Consider the following 22632-nt stretch of genomic DNA (forward strand, 5'->3'; position numbering starts at 1 on the left):
ATCCCGGTTCATCTGCATTTGCACCTCCAAACGGGGGGCAGGGGAAGAGGGAAAGGGGGGAAGCCCGGCGACGGCGAGTGGCACCTTCCGAGCGCTGCAGCTTGCCGGGGTGCCATTGCGCCGGCCACATCTGGCCCGGGCTGAGCGGCGGCCGCGGCCCCCTCCCCGCCTGCTCCCGGGGCCCGCGCCCCGCAGCCCGCTCGGCGGCGCGCTCATCGATCGCCGGGGCCGCGGCCGGGCGAGCGGAGAACAAGGTATAGCCTGTATTTAGGTTCCTGCCCTTATATGGCGATGTGCGCGAGCGCCCGCCGAGCGGCCGCACCATATAAGGGCACGCGGCGGGAGCCGGGCTGAGCTGGTGCGCGCTCATTGGCCCGCGCGTCTCTCGGCAACCGGCTCTCACGAGTGGAAACCAGCCAGCCGCCCCCGCCCGCTCCCCGCCCGCTCCCCGCCCCCTCCCTTTCTTTCTCCCCGGGTATCTCCGCCTCTCGCCTCCGCACCCCCCTCGTTGCTTAACCCCCCTTTTTGCCTGCACCCTCTCCCCAATTTTTCTTCCCGCGGTCTTCCTCCTCCCCTCTGCCTCGTTGTCATTCTTCTCCGGTGGCCGCTCGGCCTGTCCTTTCCCGCTCCGCGCACGCTCCCACTCCCACCCCACGCACCCCCTCCCCAAACCCGGAGAGCAACGGCGGAGGAGCGGGAAGGCCCGGATGCGGGAGGGGAGCGTGTGTGTGTGCGCGCGCGCGTGTGTGTGTGTGTGTGTGTGTGAGACTGTGTCGCTGCCGCAGTAGCCGCTGCAGCATCAGGTTCACTGCGTGCACGCACGGGGCTCTGGGAACAGTCCGAGTCCGCCCCCCCCACCTCCCCCCAAGATAATCAGAGCAATTAACTGCAAAAGAAATGTGCTTCCGAGGCTAGGGATGTGCTAAACCATCAACAGCTCTAGGTACCTCCAAATTAGCATCTCCCAGGGTGTCCCTTCGGGCTGGATTTCTGAATGCAATCATAATAATGGTAAATCGATGTCTCATTTAAAGGTTACTTTAAAAACCTGCCAATTGTTAAGCAAAAAAAAAAAAAAAAAAAACCCTGCGTGTGGGGAGAAAAATGCAGTAGAAGAGCCACTCTGGGGTTTCCAGGCAGAATGCAGTGGAGCGGGGGCTGCGGGTTGGTCAGGCGCCCAGCGCCGGGCCCACCCGCGGGATGGGAGCGGGCGGAGAGAGAAGGCGTCGCTTTTCCTCTGGGGATAAGGCTCTCGATCGCCTCAAACTCAGGCAGAAAGGGCACTGCGGATTCGGGGACGCCTCTCGCCCCCTCCCTAACCCGCCGAGGCGCGCGCACGCGCACCTATGCACAGGTGTCCGGCTGACCCCTCTGGGGCTGTTACAGTTCCGGCGCGCGTGTTCTAGCGACGCCGTGGCGGCCAGAGCCATCCTCTCGGGGACCCACTCCAGTCCTGAGGTCACCCAAAGGGAACCGCTAAGACAATGGACACCCTAGTGCCCTTAGGGACTGTGCCTGTGACCGAGCTCGCCTCTAGGGCTGCCGCCTCCGGGAGGCGCCCGGCGATGCCCCCTGCTGGGCAGCCTGCGCCTGGAACACCGCGCAGGTGGGGGTCGCGTGGGAGGGCCAGCTAGAGGGGGGGATGGGGACCAGGACGCTATGACCAGCGCGACCTCCGCCCGTCTTGGGCATCCTCCCTTACCCTCGCTCTCCTTCCCTTCGAAATCTCAAATTCCTTAACCTGGTCCCTCCCAGAGGAAGGTGGTGGAAGCGGGCACTGCCAGGGAACGAGGGTGCGAGATTGGGGAGGGCGCTGCCTGCTGGATCGAGTTAGCTTCGGCCGCCTCCTCCTCGCTGTTTCTGCGGAAGGAAGCGCTGTGGCGGCGGCAGCCCTTGGTGCCAGCACGTATCCCTCCCTGACCTTAGCTGAGATTCGCTGCCGCGGTGTTTTGCCCAGCAGAAAGCTGTTTTCTTCCAGAGTAGGGACTGGGGGGTGCCTTCGGGGCAGAGTTTGCCTGGGTTTTCGCCCAGCTCTGAACCTCTGCCATTGAGACCTCTCCAGGTCCTGGAAAATCCATGGATACCCGGGTGCTGCCTCTTGGTGCCCCCGAAATGCACCATCCCTGTCCCGCTCTCCCCACGCCCATTTAGCCAGGTCGTTTATGATAAACCCCCATCTTCAAGTTTCTGCTTGCTTAGGTACATGGATTCCTCCGCCCAGGTGGGGGAGGGGGAATGCGGTCCCCTAGATGTCCCCCGACTTCTCTCCGCACAGGGACTTGTCTGAAGTGCGCCTTTTCTTCTCTGCTCTTAAACCTCAGGAGCAGAAGCACTCTCGAATCTGGAAACCCCTTTTCCTGACCTGTTGGCTCCTGGTCCCTGGCCCTTGCCCTCTTATACACTGAATTTGAATTTTCCAGGCACTGCTGGTGAAATCAGAAGAGTCGAGAACGCAGCTGGCGGAGAGGGATGAGAGAGAAACTTGCAGATAGGGAAAAATAAAGCACCAAGTCTACAGACACACCTCTCCCCTGCCGGCCCGGCCCGCTGGGGCCTGGGTTCCTTTGGGTTGGGGAAGTGGGGCTACGAACCCACGCATCTGTGCCAAGGGGTCCCAACTCCGGAGCCCAATCCCACCCACCAGTCCCCTGTGCGCACTTTTCGTTTATTTCTCAGCAATCTCAGTCCTGGAGTTCCTGGAGCGATTTCGTCCCCTGCCCTGGTATGCTCCCGGGCTCTGCCCTGAGCCCACGCCCCAAGCCGGGTGTCCAGCTCGCCCTGAGCTCCCCTTGGGGCCCGGAGAAAGGTGCTCGGGCCCGGGTGCTGGGGAGCGGCGAGGTGGCCGCCGGCGCCTCTTCGGCGCGGGTGGCTCTCGGCGGGGCCGAGGAGGGGGTCGGAGAGCGACTCCCCGCCGAGAGGAGGGTGGGCGCCCGGCACCTGCTGAGCTGCCGCGGTGGCTGCGGTTTATGGCGCCCGAGGATCTACCCGGATCTTCTCCGCGGAGTTCCGGGCTTGGCTTGTCTGTAGTCGGCACGCACGCAGCTTTGTTATTTGTTATTTTTTTATTTTTCTGCGGGGAGCATCGGGGCTAGCTGGCCCAGCTCCAATGCTGGAGGGTTCGGAAGAGACTGATTTCTAAATGGGTGGGGGTGGCACACGGTCACCGAGGTCAACACCCCATTAACATTTCCCCACCCGAGCGCCGCGACCTCGCGAGGGCACCGGGCACCGGGGTGGGGGTGGGGACAGATCAAGGGCGCCCTTCCTGCTCAGTCCCCGGCCGCCCCCCACCCCGTGCCCTCTCTGCCTGCAGGTAACCGCCCCTCCCCCGCTCGCCCCGCTGCCGCCCCCGCCCGCTCCCCCGGGAGGGTCCCTGCGCCCTGCGGAGCGTCACCAGGCGGGCACCGAGAGCGGGGCTGGGGGCTGCGGCGCCCGCCCCCGCCGGGGCAGCGTGGCGACTGGCGCCGCTTTGGCAGCCATTTTCTGCAGCTGCCGCGGCCGGGGCTCTGCGGAGTGAGGCGGAGGCTGCAGCCGCCAGACAGAGGCGGCGGGGGCGGCGGGCGCGGGGTCACCAGCGGGGGGGCGCCCGGCGGCCGGAGGGGGGCGGGGCGGGCGCTGTCGCGGGTGCCCCCGCCCCTCCCCCTGCTGCATTGCAGGCAGAGCGGGGCCGCTCCGCGTGGCGAGCGCCTGCGATCCCACCCTTTCCCCGCCATCTTGTACCCCGGCTGGCGCCTTCCCAAAGCGGAGCTGCAGCAGACAAAGCCCGCCCGGGCCGGCGGGGGCCCCTGCAGCCCACCCGGGTTGCGCGGCCTGGGGGCCCCGAGGCCTGCACCCTCGCCCCGCCCCTCCCGGGGGCCGAAGCGCCCCCCCCCACCCCAAGGGGGGCTCTGCGTGCGGCGACCACTCACCCAGCCCCAGAGGGCCGGCCGAGACCCCCCCCTTCCACTTCTGATCGCCAGACTGGACCTGCGCCCAAGCCCCAGCACCAGCCCACCCTGGTTGCGGGAAGGAGCCGGGGTCCCCACAGGCGCGGCACAGATGAGGGCTGGGGACTTTTTCTAGCTCTGGGTTCCTTCTCTCTTCTGATGGGGTTGGCGGGGTCACTAGCCCTGGAGCCCCCATCGCCCCCTCCTAGGGCCAGCCCCACGCGCGCATTTTCCCACGGAAGAACCGCGAGAAAGACGGCAGCGTGGGTGGCTCTCGAGACCTCCCCCCCCTCACCCACCGCCTAGCAGCTGCTGAAACCTGGAAAATTGGACACTCCATTCTCTGAGATGGGAGCACTGTCGCCTCAATCCCCTAGCCCTCTCGGCCCGTTCCCTTGACGCTCCTACACAGGAACGCGGGACCTAGGCCGTGGGCTGCTGTGTGGGGAGTGAAGCACCTCTTCCTCAGCCCAGAAACACCGAGAACCAGGTGCCTGGAAGCCTATGTTATCAAGTGCCATGCCATTCCTTGGTAGGAAATTTGCTCCCCAAAGATTCCATTTTCCTGTCTTCAAGTCCTCAGGCCTGGCATTGGGATGGGAGCACCCACAGTCTTGTCCTCAACAACCGATTGTATTCCTGGGGACAGCTCAACCCCTGGGGAGCACGTGGCCACCAGCTCTGCCGTCCTCCTCCTCCTGATACCGACCCTAGGAGTTCTCGTGCCCCAGTCTACCTAGACTCCCAGGAGCGTCCAGCTGGAAGGGACAGTGGTGAATGAGGAAACTGAGGCTGGGAGGGGGGACGTGATAGGGTAAGGCCTTTCCTAAGGCTTGTGGCAGAGCTGCCTCTTCACCCCACCCCCATTTCTTTCAGATGCGGAGATCAAAGCCCAGGCGCACCGGTGGGTCGCGAGCTCACTCCTCCAAGTACACTTGGCCAACCTCGGGGAGCCCGGCGGCAGCGGGAGGGGCGCGGGCACCTGGGGGATGGGGGTGGGGAGCGGCCAGTCTGCTGGTCCACACCTGAAAACGGGGTTTCCCCTACCGGATGCCTGCCGTCCCCCCTCTCCACTTGGCGGGGTCGCCTGCTAGGGTCGGGAAAGGAAGCACCCCGGGGCGGCCTCTCCACCGCCGCCCTCGGGGTTCGGTCCTCCCCCACCAACTTCTGCCAGTCGGCGTGGATTCCGAGCCCGGCTCCGGAAACCAGTCTGACCACTTCGCCCATTTCCCAAGCCTCCCCGGGCGGCGGCCGGCCAGCTTCCAGGGTGCGGTGAGCCAGGCTCGGCCGCCGCCTCGGCCGCGCTGCGATGAATGGATCTGCCCAGAAGGCCGGCGTCAAAGCGACGCTCCCGCCCGCGCGCCCCGGGCCTCCAGGCCGCTCCCCGCCCCGTGTCCCCCATCGCGAAACGGACGATTGGATGCTCTGCTCCAGGGCTGGGGTCGCCTGTCCCCTGCCGACTTGGCGCAGAGCCGCCTTCTGCACCCGGCCCCGTGCCGCCCTGGGGTTGCTTACAGCCGGGCTGGGCCACCGAGCTGAGCCCGGAATCGAATGGCGGGCCGCGGAAAACGGCCAGGCCCGCAGGGGCGGCGGCGCGAGGTCCCAGAAAAGCGCCCGGGGAGCCCAAGGCCGGCCTCGAGGGGACGGGGGCGGGACAAGAGGGGACCAGCTGGCATCGGTGACCGGCCTCAGCTGCCCGACTGCGGTGGGAGGGTGGGCATGTGCCCCCGCAGCCACCCGCGCACGGGTTTCCAAGGCGCCAAGAGCAATTCACCAGGTCGCTGCAAGAAAGCAACTGCGCCCCCACGTCCAGCCAGCCGCCCCGTCCATGAGAACCACCTGGAGGGCAGGACCCAGTGCCCGGGTACCACCCGCGACGTGGCGACGGCTCTAGGATGGCACAGGCTGGTGCGTGGCCGCCGGGCTGTGGTCTCGGCCCCTGTGCGGGTCCGCGCTTTGGAGGCCGCCGGGGTCGGGGGAGAAAATGACCCGTGGCGCGGGGCCAGGCCGAGGGTCGCGGGAGGGCTGGCAGGCGCGGCCTCTGGAGGGGCGTCACTCGCAGGGCTCGGTCAGGCGGCCCCTGCGACTCCTAGTGCCCGGCTGGGACACGCGGGGCCAGCTTTGCGGAGTCAGCAGGGCTGAGGTGCGCTGGGTGCCCTCCCCCCCGAGCCCCGCCCCCTTCTCACCCCATCTCGCTTTTTTGGGATAAGAGAGTGGAGCCGTCAGCACCCACTGGCAGTGTCGGTGTTGTGCTGGGGGTTCCTCCCAGACCAGCCCACTCCTCCCAGTTTGAGCTTGCGATCCATCTCCACTCCCTAACGGTTCCCCTTCCCCGTCACTAACCTGCGGAGGGAGGAGGTACTGTCTGCGCTTGCGGTGCATCTGCCTCCGCACAAGGGGCCTAACGACTTGCTTATTCCTTCTAGGCCAGGTTGAAAGGTTTTTAAAAGCAGGTGGGGGTGCCGGGGTTGGGGAAAACAAGAAAAGACACTGCTTTTTCACCCCTTGCGAGGCAGAGCTGATCTCCTTTCAGCAGTTGGGGGGGGGCGGGGCGGAGTTGAGTAGGAGCGCAGAGCTGCAACAGGCCCTGTTGAACAGGCGGCTGCATGGTGAGGGCTGGAGGTCACCCCATAGGCAGGGCAGCCCTTCTGGGAGGGAATTCCTCCTTAGGTGGGAGGTTGACCTGAATGACATCTAGGTCCTCTACCTCCGAGATTCCGAATTTTCAGGGAAGGAACCAAATGGATGTAAGGCCCTCGCCTGGGTTTGAATCCCAGTTCTGGCCTTCATTCCTCCAGGCCTCCATTTCCTTGTCTGCACAATGGGGCCATGGTGAGAACTCTGAAATAACACCAAGTACGTGGTGCTTGGTGGGTGCCACTTACAAAAGCGATGGGAAGGAGGGCCTTTGGTTTCCATGTCAGTGTCCCTGCCCCACAGTCCCTGTTGCCATCCTGCTCATGGAAAACTTCATTTCATGCTCCAAATGTTCCTCAATTCCTTGCACTGTTCTAGGTCCTGCACCCAGGCTGGTATGTAAAAGGTGCCCAGAAGGCCCCATGCATCACCAGCATAGAGGCAGCAGCGGAAAGGAAACCAGTGCCTCTGAGAGTGGGCAACTGTGCCCCATCCACCTCCTCTTCTTCTTGGAGATCTCAAGATAAGACAAGAGACATCAACCTGGGATTGGGTTTCTGGGGAGAGAGTAAAAGTGAGCTCCTTCTGGCTATGTAGGCAGCTTCCCCCAGTGCTGGGATAGCCCAGATCCCCTCCTAGGAGCAGCCCATGCAGCTTCCCCCAGTTACTGGGATAGCCCAGATACCTTCCTAGGGGCAGCAACCGAAGAAGGAAGGGAACAAAATACCAATGACCAGAAAGAAGAAAGAACTTAGCCTCAGTCACCAGCCACTGGGAGCTGGATAGAAAGCCCTCTGGGACAGTTTTAGCAGGAGCCCTCCAGAGCCTGAAGAGACTGAAGGTGGGGCAGGAAGGTGGGGAAGAATTAGAGCAGTAACCCTGGCCGCTTTTGGCCTCACTGTTCTGCACAATGAGACATTGCTCATCTTCACAGAACCGTGCCGTTCTGGCCATCTGGCATCCTAGACAATTTTCCACTTTCTCACAGTATCCAGCCATCCAGCCATCTAGCCTCCTAACTACTTCTCTCTGCTGGTCCAGCCCAGTGCTCAGGATTAGGGATAGTTTTATGAATAAAACAGACATAGCTTCTGCCCTCGTGGAGCTTACAGCGTGGGGTGAAAGGAGACTGATCAAAATGTCACACACATGTAATTTACAATCTTGGGATGCACCAAGAAGGGGAAGTGTTGGGTGCCACTGAGAACATTCACAGAGGTTAACCTGGGGCTGAGGTGGAGGAAAGGTCAGATGGAAGCTGTCTAACCACACTGGGCTTCCGGCTTAGGATGTGTAGGGCTAGCAGCTCAGCTCATGAGGTTGTGTCTTCAACTTGGGTATTGATGGAATAGCTATAGAAACAGAACCACCACGAAGTGAAGATGGTGAAGGAAGATCCTCTCATCAGCTTGTGATTGCAGGACAGAGGGGGCTGCAAGGACGCTCAGGTGTGAAGACAGGTGAGTTGCCAGTTCTGGAGTGCAGACATGGTTACCAGCAGCCTCTGTTTTGGAGGCTACTCTGAAGCCATATTCAGCTTGGGAGGCCTCCTGAGGGGCTGACCCAGTTCTGGAACAAACCAAGGTGTTTGGGTCTGAACCAGGGCCTGAGTGGATCCCATCCCATATCCAGCTGAACTGTCTCACTCAGTCTGCATTGAGTAGCAGTCCCAAGAGGAGACAACAGGAAGAAGTGCTGTTCCCCAGTGATCTTAGATGCTTCATCAACTAAAGGGTGGGGCTCAGTCTCATGGGTCTACCTGTAAAATGAGAGTGGTGTCCCAGAGTCTTTCCAAAGCTCCTTGTGGTGACTCTATGGTCCTAAGAAACCATGCACTTTATAGGGTTATCTCAGTGCACAGCTGATGCCTCTGATGCAAGGGTGGCTGTGACTGTGCTGTCACTCCTATTGGGGAGGCGTCCTGGCCAGCACACTGTTTGCACTTGATGACTCCCTATAGCAGCTGCACAGCACTGCAGTTAGGAGCCCAGGTCACATGGATTTCAGCCCCGGCTCTACCACTCAGTAGCTGTGTGACCCATGACTCCCAAGGCACCCATTTCCTCGTGGAGGTAGTAATAGTATATATAACTTCAGTTTACCACACGGATGAAAAGAGAACACATGTAAGGGTTCCTCCGCAGCACCTGGCTCAGTGAGCAATCTGTAATTGTGAGCTGTTGTCATTAAGAGGCCGTGGGAACTCTAGTCGGTGGTGTGTATATCCGGGGTGGGTGTTGCTTCTGGCATCTCTCCTAAATTCAAGCTGATGATGAAAGTCATCAGAGGGAGAGAACAAAATACCCCACAAGCTATGACAAAAGGAATCTCTATTTCATAAATCGGAGAAAAGGACAGAGACCAAAGCCAATAACTAGTGTTTAAACATGCAGAGAGAGAAAGAAAGAGAGAGAGAGAGAGAGATGCTTCCTCTGCCTTCCACTATCATGGGCAGGTGGGAAATACCACTGGCCCTGGGGACCCTGGGATGGTCCCTGAGTGGACCGTGTGCCAGGAGCCTGGCCAGAGAGCCAAGAGTGGTCATGGTCCCCTGGGAGTTCTACTCTTTTTCTAGGCAGCAGCAGTGACTGAACTTGTACACAGAACTCATTCATTCAATCAGTATTTATATAGGCCTTCCAGAAACAGTGCTAGGCTGTGCTAGAGAGTGATAGTGAAAAAGACACAGTCCCCACCAGCGAGAGGCATTGCTTCCAGCTGATGAGCAAGACAAGCCAACAGAGCAGGGCAGCAAGACCAGGATCCCTTCAGGGCATTACTGAGCACATGGCTTCGGTCTGGAATTCTGGACACATTCTTCATCCTAACCGGGGGTGCATTAGGGATTTAAAACCCCCGAGAGCCAGGGATCTCTCCCACCCAAGCCAATTTCTGGGCAGCTGTGCCATTGCAGGGCATGCAGAAGGAAGAGAGCCTTCCAGAGGAAAGGCTCCTTGTTCCTTGATTTGTGACCCTTGTCCCTGCTAGGTAGAGAAGACAAGGAGGGCTCTTTCATTGGAAGTTTCCAAGGTTCTGGGTGAGAGCTAGCCAGCTCTGCGTTTGGAGCAGAGAAGTAAGTGGCCCACGCCTGCTGAGCCTGCGAGGTGCTTTGGGAAGGGCCACTCTGGAAAGCATTATTTATAGATCTGACTCTTTGCCCACTCTTATCTTGAAGACAGGAATTTGGGACACTAGGTCACGAGTTGGTCTCTTCCTTTGTCAGCAATCCATTCAACATGGCAATGCCCACACACTGCACAAGGCATGGACGACACAAAGAGATGGCTTGGCTGCAAGAGACCCAGCTGCTCTGGAGTTGAGGCATATTTCATTTATCTGCCCAGCTGGGCAGGCGGCTGGAGCAAACCAGGAGATCGCCTCAAATGTTTTAAATATCAATATGGTTCCTCCTTGCTGGCTTGCCAAGATTTGACCAGCTAAATTGGCCTGTGTAGTGTGTTCCCTGCAGTGCACAGTACGAATCTAGATCTTTCATCAATGCTGTAAGGGAGGCTAGACAGCCGTCAACAGCAGCATGCAAACTCCCGGGACGCTGTTCTGAAGGCTTCCACCTCCTTCTTGAGAGCTACTTCCTGTCTCTTTGGGGCTTCAGTTTCCATAAGGGCCCTCTGTAGGTCCTTGGGTCCTAATTGGGTTGGGGAAGGGACCAGTCCCATTTGGGAGGCCACAGTGCCTTCGGCAGCCTTGGCAAACTCCTTGGGTGCTGCAGTCCTGCCTAATGCCAGCCTTCTAAGCAAGGCCTAGAGGCAGGTCTGTCATTCCCAGAGTGTCATATGTGCCAGGGGACAACCTAAATTGTGAGCTACACTCACCTAAACTACCAGAGGGCTTCACTTGCCCAGTCATTACTCAGCCAGCCGGGCCACGTGGACTATTTTCTACTGGCTTTGCCTCTCTCCCATTACAGGGATGCAAGTGGGCTAGGAGGAAGGCGTTGTCCTTCTCTAGCATGGTCCATTGTCAGGAGGGGAACACCAGCCCAGCATGAGGAGAGTGACCTGGGGAGGGTGATTTCTTTATTTTATTTATTTATTTTTTTGAGACGGAGTTTCACTGTTGCCCAGGCTGGAATGCAGTGGCATGATCTCGGCCCACCCGGCCCACTGCAACCTCCGCCTCCCGAGTTCAAGTTATTCTTGTGCCTCAGCCTCCCAAGTAGCTGGGACCACAGTTGTGCACCACCACGCCTGGCTAATTTTTGTATTTCAGTAAAGATGGGGTTTCACCATGTTGTCCAGGCTGGTCTCGAACTCCTGACTTCAAGTGATACACTCGCCTGGACCTCCCAAAGTGCTAGGATTATAGGCATGAGCCACCTCGCCTGGCCCCGAGGGTGCTTTAGTTTTAGAATCTTCTCAGTACAGGTGTCTCCAGGAGCTGGCCCCATCATGACAAAATAATTCACCCCTTCCAATCTACCCTTCCCCAGATGAAACAAAAATGACTGGGCATCCAGATTAATGAGCGGATCACAAGCAGGAGCATACTGGCTGTGAACAGCCCTGGGCCAGGGCAGAGGTGAGCTTGACGATCATGTGGATGCCAGCTTTTGATTACTGCTTCTTCTGGGCTCACACTACCCAGGGCTTTCTTTAGCCCATCTCTAGGTAAACTTTCTGTCCCAGGAATGATCACCTCCATTTTACTGGTGAGAGGTTCAAGGACTTCCCCGCCTTCTTTCCTCCCTTCCCCTTCTCTCCCCTTCCTTCTCCTTCCCTCCTACATCCTTTTTTGCTTTCCTTTCTTCCTCCCTCCCTTTAGCAAATAGCCCTGGAGCAGCTGACCGGTTCTAGGAGCTGAGAACAGAGTGACAGGTAAGAGGGACATGGGCTTGTTCTCACGGTGTTTACATTCTAGTGGGGGCAGGGGACAAGTCAACAAATCAATAATTTCAGATAAGAACAGCTGCTCTAAGAAGAAAAACTGGGGAGTGAGATGGAGTCCACTTTAGGCCGATGGTCGGGGACGGCTTCTCTTGAGAGGTGGCATTTAGGGGACTAAATGGTAACAACGAGCTGGCCTTGGGCAACTCTGGGGACAGAGCCATCAGTGCCAGGGCACAGAGCTAGGAAGTGCAGAGCGGCTGGTGCCCAGGGCTGGGCTTGCCTGAACTCCTAATCCTTGCTCTTTCTGACACATCCTGCTTTCCCACTTGGCCAAAGAATCATGGTTGGCCAAAGGTGGGGCTAAGCTGTGCAGTGGGAGGGGCCAGGGTGAGCTGGAGGTGGCCAGGAGCCTCCCGATATAGGGCCCTGGTGCCAGTGTCCTCACTCAGACTCCAGTTCATTTATGTTGGGGACATGGGGTGAAGGATCTGAAAATGCACGCACAGGCAGATGACCCACTCAGACTGTTCACAGCCACAGAAGCTTGGGACTCTCTGCTTGGCCCAGGTGGGGAGGCACTTACAGTCCTTCCCAGGCCTGCCGTGAGGCTCCAGGGCCAGCGCCTATCCCCAGCCCCAAGGAGGCACTCCCAAGGACCTCTTTTAAATCTCAACCCGGCCGGGCGCGGTGGCTCAAGCCTGTAATCCCAGCACTTTGGGAGGCCGAGACGGGTGGATCACGAGGTCAGGAGATCGAGACCATCCTGGCTAACACGGTGAAACCCCGTCTCTACTAAAAATACAAAAACTAGCTGGGCGAGGTGGCGGGCGCCTGTAGTCCCAGCTACTCGGGAGGCTGAGGCAGGAGAATGGCGTAAACCCGGGAGGCGGAGCTTGCAGTGAGCTGAGATCCGGCCACTGCACTCCAGTCCGGGAGACAGAGCGAGACTCCGCCTCAAAAAAAAAAAAAAATAAATAAATCTCAACCCAGCATTTTTGTTGTTGTTTTGAGACAGATCTTGCTCTGTCACCTAGGCTGGAGTGCACTGGCATGATCATGGCTCACTGTACCCTCAACCTCCTGGGCTCAAGTGATCTTCCTGCCTCAGCCTCCTGAGTAGCAAGCATGCACCACCACCCCTGGCTAATTTTTAAAGTTTTTGTAGAGGTAGGTCCTCACTGTGTTGCCCAGGCTGGTCTTAAACTCATGGGCTTAAGCGATACTCCCACCTTGGTCCCTCAAAGTGTTGCAATTACAGGCATGAGCCACTGTGCCTGGCCTTAACCCAGCATTTTTGGCCAACTTACAGAGAAGCTGCAAGGTGAGTAAAGGAACTTGCCTATATTTTTTATCTAGATTTACCAGTTGACATTTGCTCCATTTGCTTTGTCATTGGTGCTCTCTCTATTCTGCGTGTGTGTGTATTTCTCGTGTGTGTGTGTGTGTGTGTGTGTGTGTGTTTTGAGATGGAGTCTTGCTCTTGTCACCCAGGCGCGATTTCAGCTCATTTGCAACAACCACCTCCCGGGTTCAAGTGATTCTCCTGCCTCAGCCTCCTGAGTAGCTGGGATTATAGGCACCTGCCACCACGCCCAGCTGATTTTTTGTATTTTTAGTAGAGACGAGGTTTCACCATGTTGGCCAGGTGGGTCTCAAGCTCCTGACCTCAGGTGATCCACCTGCCTCAGACTCCCAAAGTGCTGAGATTACAGGTGTGAGCCGCCACGCCCGGCCTTCCCCCATATTTTTTTCTGAACCATTTGAGAGTCCGTTGGAAACCTTGTGCCCTTTCTGCCTGCATACTTTGGGGTAGTGTGTTTTCCCTGAGATCAAGGACAAGTTCTGACACAACAACCACAGTGCAATGACCAGAATCAGGATGTTTAACATCGATCAATACTGTCGCCTAAACCCACAGTTCAGATTCAGTTTTCTCAATCTCCTCAATAATGCTCTTTATAACTCACTTCTCTTTCCTGTTCCAAGAGCAAAGGATCCTGCGTTCGTTCCGTGCCCTCTCCCTCTGGTCTCCTTTGTGCTGGGCAGGACCTTGGCCTCTCTCTGTGTTCCTTCACCTTGGCTTCTGAAGAATACGCATCTGGGATTTCTTCATGGTTGGATTCGGGCCCTGCGTTCTGGCGGGAAAACCACTGGAATGACACTACGGACTTCCTGGTGCAGCTTCTCAGGGTTGGGAGGTCCACGATGGCAGTCCGGCTCATCATGGGTGACGCTGGCCTTGATCCTTCCAATATGATTTTTTTTTTTTTTTTTTTTTTGAGACAGAGTCTCGCTCTGTGGCCCAGGCTGGAGTGCAGTGGCTGGATCTCAGCTCAGTGCAAGCTCCGCCTCCCGGGTTCATGCCATTCTCCTGCCTCAGCCTCCGGAGTAGCTGGGACTACAGGCGCCGCCACCTCGCCCGGCTAGTTTTTTTTTTGTATTTTTTAGTAGAGACGGGGTCTCACCGTGTTAGCCAGGATGGTCTCAATCTCCTGACCTCGTGATCTGCCCGTCTCAGCCTCCCAAAGTGCTGGGATTACAGGCGTGAGCCACCGCGCCCGGCTATGATTTTTTTTTAACTTTTATTTTAAGTTCAGGGGCACAAGTGCAGGTGTGTTACGTGGGGAAACTTGTGTCATGGAGGGTTAGGGTATAGATTACTTCATCACCCAGGTATTAAACCTAGTACCCATTAGCCGTGTTTTTCTTGATCCTCTCCCTCCTCCTACCCTCCACCCTCCAAAAGGCTTCAGTGTGTGTTGTTCCCCTTTGTGTGTCCATGTGCTCTCATCATTTAGCTCGCACTTGTAAGTGAGAACATGTGGTATTTGGTTTTCTGTTCCTGTGTTAGTTTGCTGAGGATAATGGTCCCCAGCTCCATCCATGTCCCTGCAAAGGACATGATCTCTTTCTTTCTTTTCTTTTTCTTTTTTTGAGATGGAGTCTCGCTTTGTCACCCAGGCTAGAGGACAGTGGCACAATCTTGGCTCACTGCAACCTCTGCCTCCAGGATTCAGGCGATTCTCATGCCTCAGCCTCCTGCAAAGCTGAGGCTACAGGCACACACCAGCACGCCTGGCTAATTTTTGTAAGTTTGGTACAGATAGGGTTTCATCATGTTGGCCAGGCAGATCTCGAACTCCTGGTCTCAGGTGATCCTCCCGCCTTGGCCTCTTAAAGTGTTGGGATTACGGGTGTGAGCCACCACACCCGGCCAACGTCGTTCTTTTTTATGGCTGCCCAATGTGGTGTTTTTGATTTGCACCATTTCCCAGCCTCCTCTGGGCCTTTGTGTCTTCCTCCACATCATCCTGGGCACCCCTGGTCATCCTGGGTGCTCCTCGCCTGCCTCTGTTTCTGTTATGAGGTTTCTCCAGTGTTTGGTCCCCGACCCTTTGGCTTCCTGACCTCTGTTTCTGTCTCCGTGTTTATCTCTGCTCTTCTCTTGGTTTCCTCTCTCCCTGCTGCCACCTCCTCCCTTGATTTTATTCCTGTCTCATCCCTTTCTTATTCTCTCTCCAAAACACTGAAATGTCCATGACTGCAAGTGACACATGGATCAACCACCAGGTTAACCTACAGCTGAAGACTGCTAGGTGCACCCTCTGGCTTGCACTTCTTTCCTATGAGGAATAAAATGGAAGTGAGGAGAGTTCCCTCTGTGGAGCTGGACCTTGGAGGCCTCATACTCTACCCTAGGCGAAACTCATCCAGGAACTCATCTCCAGGCCCAGGAGAAAGGGCTGGCTTCAGGACCAAGCATTCCATAGAAAAGCTCCTCTCCCTGCCATCTGACTGTCTTCTGCCCACCCATAGGTCCTCTTGTATGGGAGGGCACACAGACCCCTACTCCCCTGTGGACCTAGGGCTGAGGTCTGCTGTGGTTTGGCTAGGGCTGAGCAAATACTGTCTGTCTGCCAAGGCAGAGCCAACTCCCAGCTCTGAGGTTAGCAGGTTTCTCACTCTTTGAAGGACTGGGCCCACAGCAGCCTTCCTCTCCACTTGGTGGTCACCAGATTGGAGGAAGACCAGACCCTCACATCTTTCCGGGTTAGGCCCCAAACCACAGTCTGGAGAATGGAAGCCAGACCACGGCCCTCTAACAACCACACTTGACCACTCACTCACTGCTTCGGCATTGAACTTTGAGTTATGTTATCATCATTCCTATTACTATACCCAATTTTATAGCTGGTAGATAGGTAAACACTGATTCTGATTGGAACTCAGATATCCGCTTGTGGGCAAAGAATGATCTCTCTTGGATGATGTCAATAATTCACCTTGATGTTGGCTTTGGTCTTTGGGGCCTCACTTTCCCCACTGCAGAACAAAGGACTTGGAATAGAAAACCCCTGGCCCCTCTCTGTTCTGAGCTTCCAGGAGCTATCACTCCACCATCAGTGGGCCAACCCTTTCCTCTGGGAGGGGCAGATGACTTACACTCCCTGTGGAGCTGGCTCTGTGCCGGCCCTGGTCTTGGTTATGATGATTTGGTATGTTTGTGTGTTTCCCTCCTGGACCAACCTCCGGGACTTTCCACCCTTCTGGTTCCTCTGCAGACATTTGTTTGCATCCTAGTCTATGGAACAAGACATCACTAAGGACCAGAGTGATGCAAAAGACAGAGGGGAGAAACATTCCTGGCCACCCTGTCTAGCTCTTCCTGCTGGGCCAGGGGCTGGGTAGCACCATTTCCAGCCTCAGGCCCTCAGTCTCAGGGCTTGCCAGGTGCAGGTTAGGGAGTCTCAGGGCTTGCCAGGTGCAGGTTAGGGAGCAGCTCAGAGGCTAGCCCACCTTTTCTGTGCCTCTGCAGGTGACGCAGCTCAGGGATGTCAGAACCAAAGACCTGGAGAGCTCACACTCCACCCAAGCCTCTCCTTTTGCAGATGAGAAACCCAAGGGCCAGAAAGGGGACGCAATGGCCATAGCAGCAGCAGAACAGGGACTGAATGCCAAGGCTGATGACTTCGACTTCGGTGCTCCAGCATTTGTCTCCCCTGGATTTCTCAGCTCGCAGGCTCAATAACTCTCTTCTCTCCCCAGACTTGTTGGCAGGCAAGAGGAATAACTCATGTGAGTCAAAAGCAATTTGCAAACATAAATAATTTTCAATGCCAGGAGAGGAGACAGTGGGAAGATGCATGGAAGGTTGAGAGGAACACAGCCAGTCCTAAGTCTCCCTCGCCCTGCTGGGCACTTCCTCTCCCCTCCTCGGGAGAGTTGGAGTGCGCCATAAACAAGGCAGGAAACGGCTATCATGATGCTCGCTTCCGCCCTTCCTAGAAGGGATTCTGTTCGCCAATCTCTCCTCTCCCCACCCCCTACCATGCACAGGATTTTGTACTCCCAGCTCCTCGGGAGGCTCAGAGGAGGAGAGGGTCCTGCTGCACTGGCCCAGCCTTCCTCTACATGGCTTGTCTTTTTCCTTGTCCTCAACCCCAAACAGCAAGTATCCTAACAAAGAATGGATAGCACACTATCATTTTTGTGACATTCATCTCAGTGTCATATTCCAAAGGAGCTTGACATAATTGTCCTCTTCCTAATTTGGACACTGGTTTATGAAAGTGTGGTGACCACCGGAGACTGTTCCCTGACTGTGTGACAGGTATTCGCTCCTTTCCACAGGGTGCTAAGGCTCACGTGGCCCTGACAGCCAGCACAGTCTCTTAGGAGGTTCCGGAGGGTGGCAGTGGGAGTAAGCGTAGAGCCGTGTCATTTTGAAGGGCTGAGAGCGTTCCACACACCTTCCCAAAGCCCACCCCAAGAGGCTGTCTAACGCAGGGAGAAACAATGAGAAACCAGATACCATGGAATTAGTGAAGAATTTCTCAGATGAAACAGGAAAGGGAGGAAATCCAGAGGGGTTTACATTACACCTGGCTCAGGTTGAAAGGATTCGGGGCCAGTTGTTGGCAGTATTAAACTCCAGGCTGCGTTTGAAAGGGTCCTTCACTTGGGCAGCCAAAGAGAGGTGTTCCTGCCAGGACAGGTTGCATCGCTACAGATCTCCAGCCCTATGTGCACACACACGTGCACACACACACGCATGCACACACATGCATCTTGGACATCTCTTGTTAATGTCAGCCCTCTGCCCCAAACTAGATTTGAAAACTTGTAGGCAATCAAGTTTTCTGGTTAAGAGAAATAATCACAGCCAACAGTTAGTAAGCTCTTATGTGTCAGGCCTTATCCAAACAGTTCACATGAAGACCAGATCCAAAAATCAAAGTGTGCTTTGTCCTCTGTGTGTTGCTGTGTGTGTGTGTGTATGTGTGTGTGCACACACGCACACCCACATCTCTGCCATCCTCAGTTGTGTGTTAAAGTTGCCTACATAAGGGTAAAGTGGTTGCCATGCTGTTAGAAACATATAACGTGTGTCCAGGTGCAATGGCTCATGCCTGGAATCCCACCACTTTGGGAGGCTGAGGCTTGTGGATCAATTGAGCTCAGGAGCTTGAGACTAGTCTGACCAACATGGCAAAACCTTATCTCTACTAAAAATGCAAAAATTATCCGGGCATGATGATGGGTGCCTGTAATCCTAGTTACTCGGGAGGCTGAGGCAGGAGAATTGCTTGAACCCGGGAGGTGGAGGTTGCAGTGAGCCGAGATCACGCCATTGCACTCCAGCCTGGGCAACAAGAGTGAAACTCCATCTCAAAAAAAAAAAAAAAAGAAAGAAAGAAAAGAAAAGAAAAAGAAATGTATAACATGTACCACTAGGCTAAATACAGAAATTCAACCATGAGCCTTCTGGAACTTACTCCAGGATTATCCTTAGGGTCTGTTTCCCCAAATTCAATTACTACATAATTACCTGGAGTCTCCTGAAATTCTCACAAATGGATCAGGTGGAGAGCCAGGGGGCAGCAGGACCCCAGAGCAGCTGAGTGTGCACATGTCTGCTCTGCCCATGATGGGGAGAGAGGGAACAGCCTCTGGGCTGGGGGGAGATGAGTCTCCTGAATGCTGCAGCTCCTCGGGGCAGCCCTGGGCCCTTGGTTTGTGGGTGATGTTAATGGCTTGCAGAGCAGGAACTGGCTTCCCTGCCTGAAAGCCCCAGTCTCTCTCTCTCACAGACACACACACACACACACACACACACTCACACAGTTCCATACAGACACACACAAGGCATCAGATTCTGAGGTTTCTATTTAAGAACTGTGCAGGAGCTGAGGGAGTGGAGAAGACACCCAAGACACACTATTTTCCTTTCAGGAACTCCAGTCTCTGTCTAGTTGGAGAATCCAGGCCCATGCACACATGTGTGCTGCAATGTGCAATTGATTGACAATGAGTAGTGGGCGGGGGTGGGAGGCAGTAAACAGTGAATATGTCAATAATTCAGCAGAGCAGGCCCTGGTAAAGGCTGGAATAATCTAGAACAACCTCAGGGAGGGGATGGGGCCTGAACTGGCCCCTGAAGGACTCACAGAACCCTGGAAATTGGGAGCAGGACCTGGGAGGCAGATGATACTAGCTCTAAATCCTTCTTTCCTCATTGACCGACTGTTTGACCTTGGGCAGGTTACTCAAGCCTCCATATTGCCACCTGTGAGATAAGGACAATGACATTCCCCACCTCACCAGATGTGAGGATTGAATGAGATAATCCCCCTAAAGTGCCTGGCACATAGTAAGCTCAATCAATGTTAGCTGTTATCATTTACTGCAAAGGGAAGAGAGGAGCAGGAGGAGGGAGTTGGGGGTGTGGTGACTGCAGGAAGTAGACACTTGTGTCCAAGAATAACAACCTTCAGTAGGATTTCCTCCGCCCAGCAGTCACCTTCTTAGAGGAGCAGCCACCAGAACACAGAACCAGAGAATACGCTTATTTGGAGAAGAAAGAAGATTTAATTTTGTACAAGTGCAGGCTTGCCAATTTGCGGCTCGTCCTAACTCTCTCCTGTCCCAATGTCACTCTTAGGGATCCAGGATAAAGTTGGGGAGGCTGAGGCTGAGGTCTCAGATCCACAGATAATCCCCCCCAGCAGGAACTGAGGGAAGAAGGCAGAGAGCTTTAGAGAGGGGGAGAGGGGTCAGGAGAGTTCTTTAGAGGTAAATATGACTGCGTGTCCATACCTTAGTCAAACTAAGACTCCAGGCCAGAAATCGTTAGAAGGCATTTAGATCTGACACAAGATGTTTACTGTTCCCTGGTGAAAAGACAACCTGTGTGTTTACTTAGGGGGTTTTCCAGGAGTGCTCAAGGTTCTCTCCTGACCCAATTCATCTTCACTATCTTGGCTCACCCGTTAAGGTAACCAAGAAATGGAGTTGTGGGCAGGTAAAGGTTCTCTGGTGAGGGGAGTTGGTGCACCAGCCAAGTCTCCCTTGTTTGTTCTAGAAGTTTGCTGTTTGGTGCTGGCAGGAGTGGGGGAGGAGCCCAACATGAGCCAAATGGCAGAGGGACCCATTCTGGTCTCCGCCACTTCTCTGGGTTGTATCATATGCACAGAGAACCCGAGAACCCCTACCCAGCCCCCACTAAACACCAGGTGAGGACCCTAGCGCCATGCAGTCATCCAGCATGTTCTATGCCTGACAACATGCAGTATCATAACCACAGTGGCAGGACAGGTGGCTTTCAGCTTCCTGTGCCTTCTCTCTCCTACTGGACTAGAACATCCCTGTGGGCAGGGACTGATCCTGTTGACGACACAGGACCAAAATAGGGCTTCTAGATAAAATCCAGGATGGCCAACTAAAGTCTGAATTGTACATAAACAACACATCCCTTTTTTTAAAAAGTCGAAATATGTCTCCAACATTTCATGGGACATACTTCCACTAAAAAATTATGCATCATGCATCTGAAATTCAAATTTCACTGGGCGCCCTAGATTTTTATTTGCTCAATCTGCCAACACTGGCCCCAAAGCACCCTGGATCTGTGGATCTCCTCTCCATTGGCCCCAGTGGGATCCAGGGATGGAGCAAATGCTAAAAGGCTGAACTTGGCTCTTCTGCAAATGGGCTGGGGGAGGGGCAGGCTACACGGATACCAGAGACTGGGGCGGGGCTGGGGCAGGCAGGGCTCGCTTTTCAGGGGTGGATACACAAGTGCTCCTCTCTCTGCGCTGGGTGAACTCCAGCCTGAATGCTGGAGGCTCAGCCCCATTAGAAAGATTCATTTCGAGAAAACATAAAGACATGTGGGCTTCCCAGTGCGCAAGGTTAAGACCTAGTGCCCTGCTTTCCTTCTCTTCCCTGAGCTTGGGCTCAAAGAGAGGTTTTACTCCCCTTTGCTTGTGATGTGCTGGGCACTGAGGGACATCCAGGGTTAGGAAGAGGCAGTCTACACCCAGGAGAACCGGGGCAGCTGGACTCTCCCCACCCCAAAGACCCTTTGAGGAGAAACCCTCCTGTCCCAGTGCCAGGGCCCCTGACCTCCTTGGAGCATTTCCAAACCCTTGACACCTTGGAAGGCCTGTGTCTAAGAGGCCCTGGGGCAGGTGGCCATGGGGTGTCTCCCTGCAGGTGGTGGAGCAGCCAGCTGGGCTCTAGAATGAGCATGGAACCTGGGCAGGCTGTCTGCCTATCAGGACGGCAGGCTCTCCTCTCACAGGGAAGCCCAACCCCTGTGAGGACTGAATTGAACAAGAGCCACAAGCCCAGTGGCACCTGGCATGTCTCAGAAGGTCAGTAAATGTCCCTTTCCTTCTAGGGACAGAGGGGGTCTTGGACACTCTAGGGACAGAAGGGGTCTTGGACCCTCTAGGGGCAGAGGCGGTCTTAGGCACTCTGTTAGGTCTGGCAGCAGGCTGATATCCCAGCAGCTCTTCCTGACCCACCCATGGCCTCTGCCCATTGTCTGCCTTCTGACCTCAGGCTTCAGGCTCTGTCCAGGACCACCCTTCTCCACTCAAGGGCTCTGCTAGCAGGCCTGGTTTTGAAGGCCTCAGGCCACCTGCAGGCCACGCCTTTCCAGGAATGGTAGTGGAAGGTTTCCATCCCTGCTCTGCGGGAGTGCCATCCTCTACCTCCCCTCTCCCACCCCCAGACCCAGCCAGGCAGAAGCCACCCACAGGGTGGGGCACACCACCAAGGACTAAGGGTCACTCCGGTCACTAACTGTGCGGGCCTGAACAAGACGTTTCCCTTCCCATCCTGAGTCTTCAGTTATCCTCAGCTAGAAAAGCAGGGAGACTACGTCCATGCCTGGCATGGGCCTTTGTGTACCAGCCGGTGAAGGACAGGCCCAATTCTCGTGCCCAGCAGGCAGTTTGCCAGAAGCAAGATCACCCTCCTTCCACTCCAGGGGTGGCAAAGGACATTCATTCCGTGGAGGGGGAGGGGAGTATGTAACTCACTCTAAATGGGGCTGGGGTGACGGGGGAGTGGGAGGGACCACTCACAAAAGCCAGGGCTAGAAACTCCTAACGGCTTTTTTTTTTAAAGAACTTCCCTTCCCCCTCCCCTCCCCCCTGCTGGGCACCCCTCCCCCACGTCCAGCCGCTGGTGGCCTGCAGCCAACACTGGCCACACTGTCCGCATTCAGGCCTCCCCGCCCTCCTGGCCCTCATCTCTCCCCAGCCTTCCCCACACTGGCTCTCTCGCCACCTCGCCACCCCCCACCTCTCTGAACCACGTTGACCTCTTCCGCCCTGGCGCCCCGCACAGGCCCGGGCCCCTTGGTCCCAAGTGGGCAGGGGAAGGGCTTCGGAGGCCGGGAGCAGCCCCGCGCCTGCCAGGCCCCCAGCCCCGCGTTCCCTGGCCCTGTGCGGCCACCTCGACCAGGAGGAAGATCGCTGCGTCTGCAGAAAGCTGGCCACCGCCGCCGCATTCCCGGGTCGCGGCTTCCTGGCCAGCTGAGCCGCACTCCAGAGCTCGGCCCAGTCCCGTCGCCCCCTCCGGACCCTTAACCCCTTCCTCCCAAGCAACACCAAGGGCCCTGGCCTTGCCACCCCAAGGGAGAAGGGTGAGGAGTCCCAGTTCTCCTCGCTAAGGAAGTGGGGGTGGCAGGCCTCGCTCGCCCGCCCTCCTCCCTGTTCCCATCCATCTTGCAGGAAGCCCCCCGCCCCCCACCCCGTCCGCGGTCGCCGCGCCTCTAGTGGGAGCCTCTGGCCTGGTGGTTTCCGGGGAGAGAGCCCGAAGAGCAAGGGCCTCGGCAGCTTCCTCGGTGGGGCGGGGCCGGCGATGCCAGCCGGGGACGCGGAGAGGCTGGGGGTCCCCGCCCCGCGGAACCTGCCCTACCGGGCGCGGTT

Source organism: Trachypithecus francoisi, unplaced genomic scaffold (assembly GCF_009764315.1).
Source record: "Trachypithecus francoisi isolate TF-2019V2 unplaced genomic scaffold, Tfra_2.0 Lachesis_group20, whole genome shotgun sequence".
In the NCBI taxonomy this organism is placed as follows: domain Eukaryota; kingdom Metazoa; phylum Chordata; class Mammalia; order Primates; family Cercopithecidae; genus Trachypithecus; species Trachypithecus francoisi.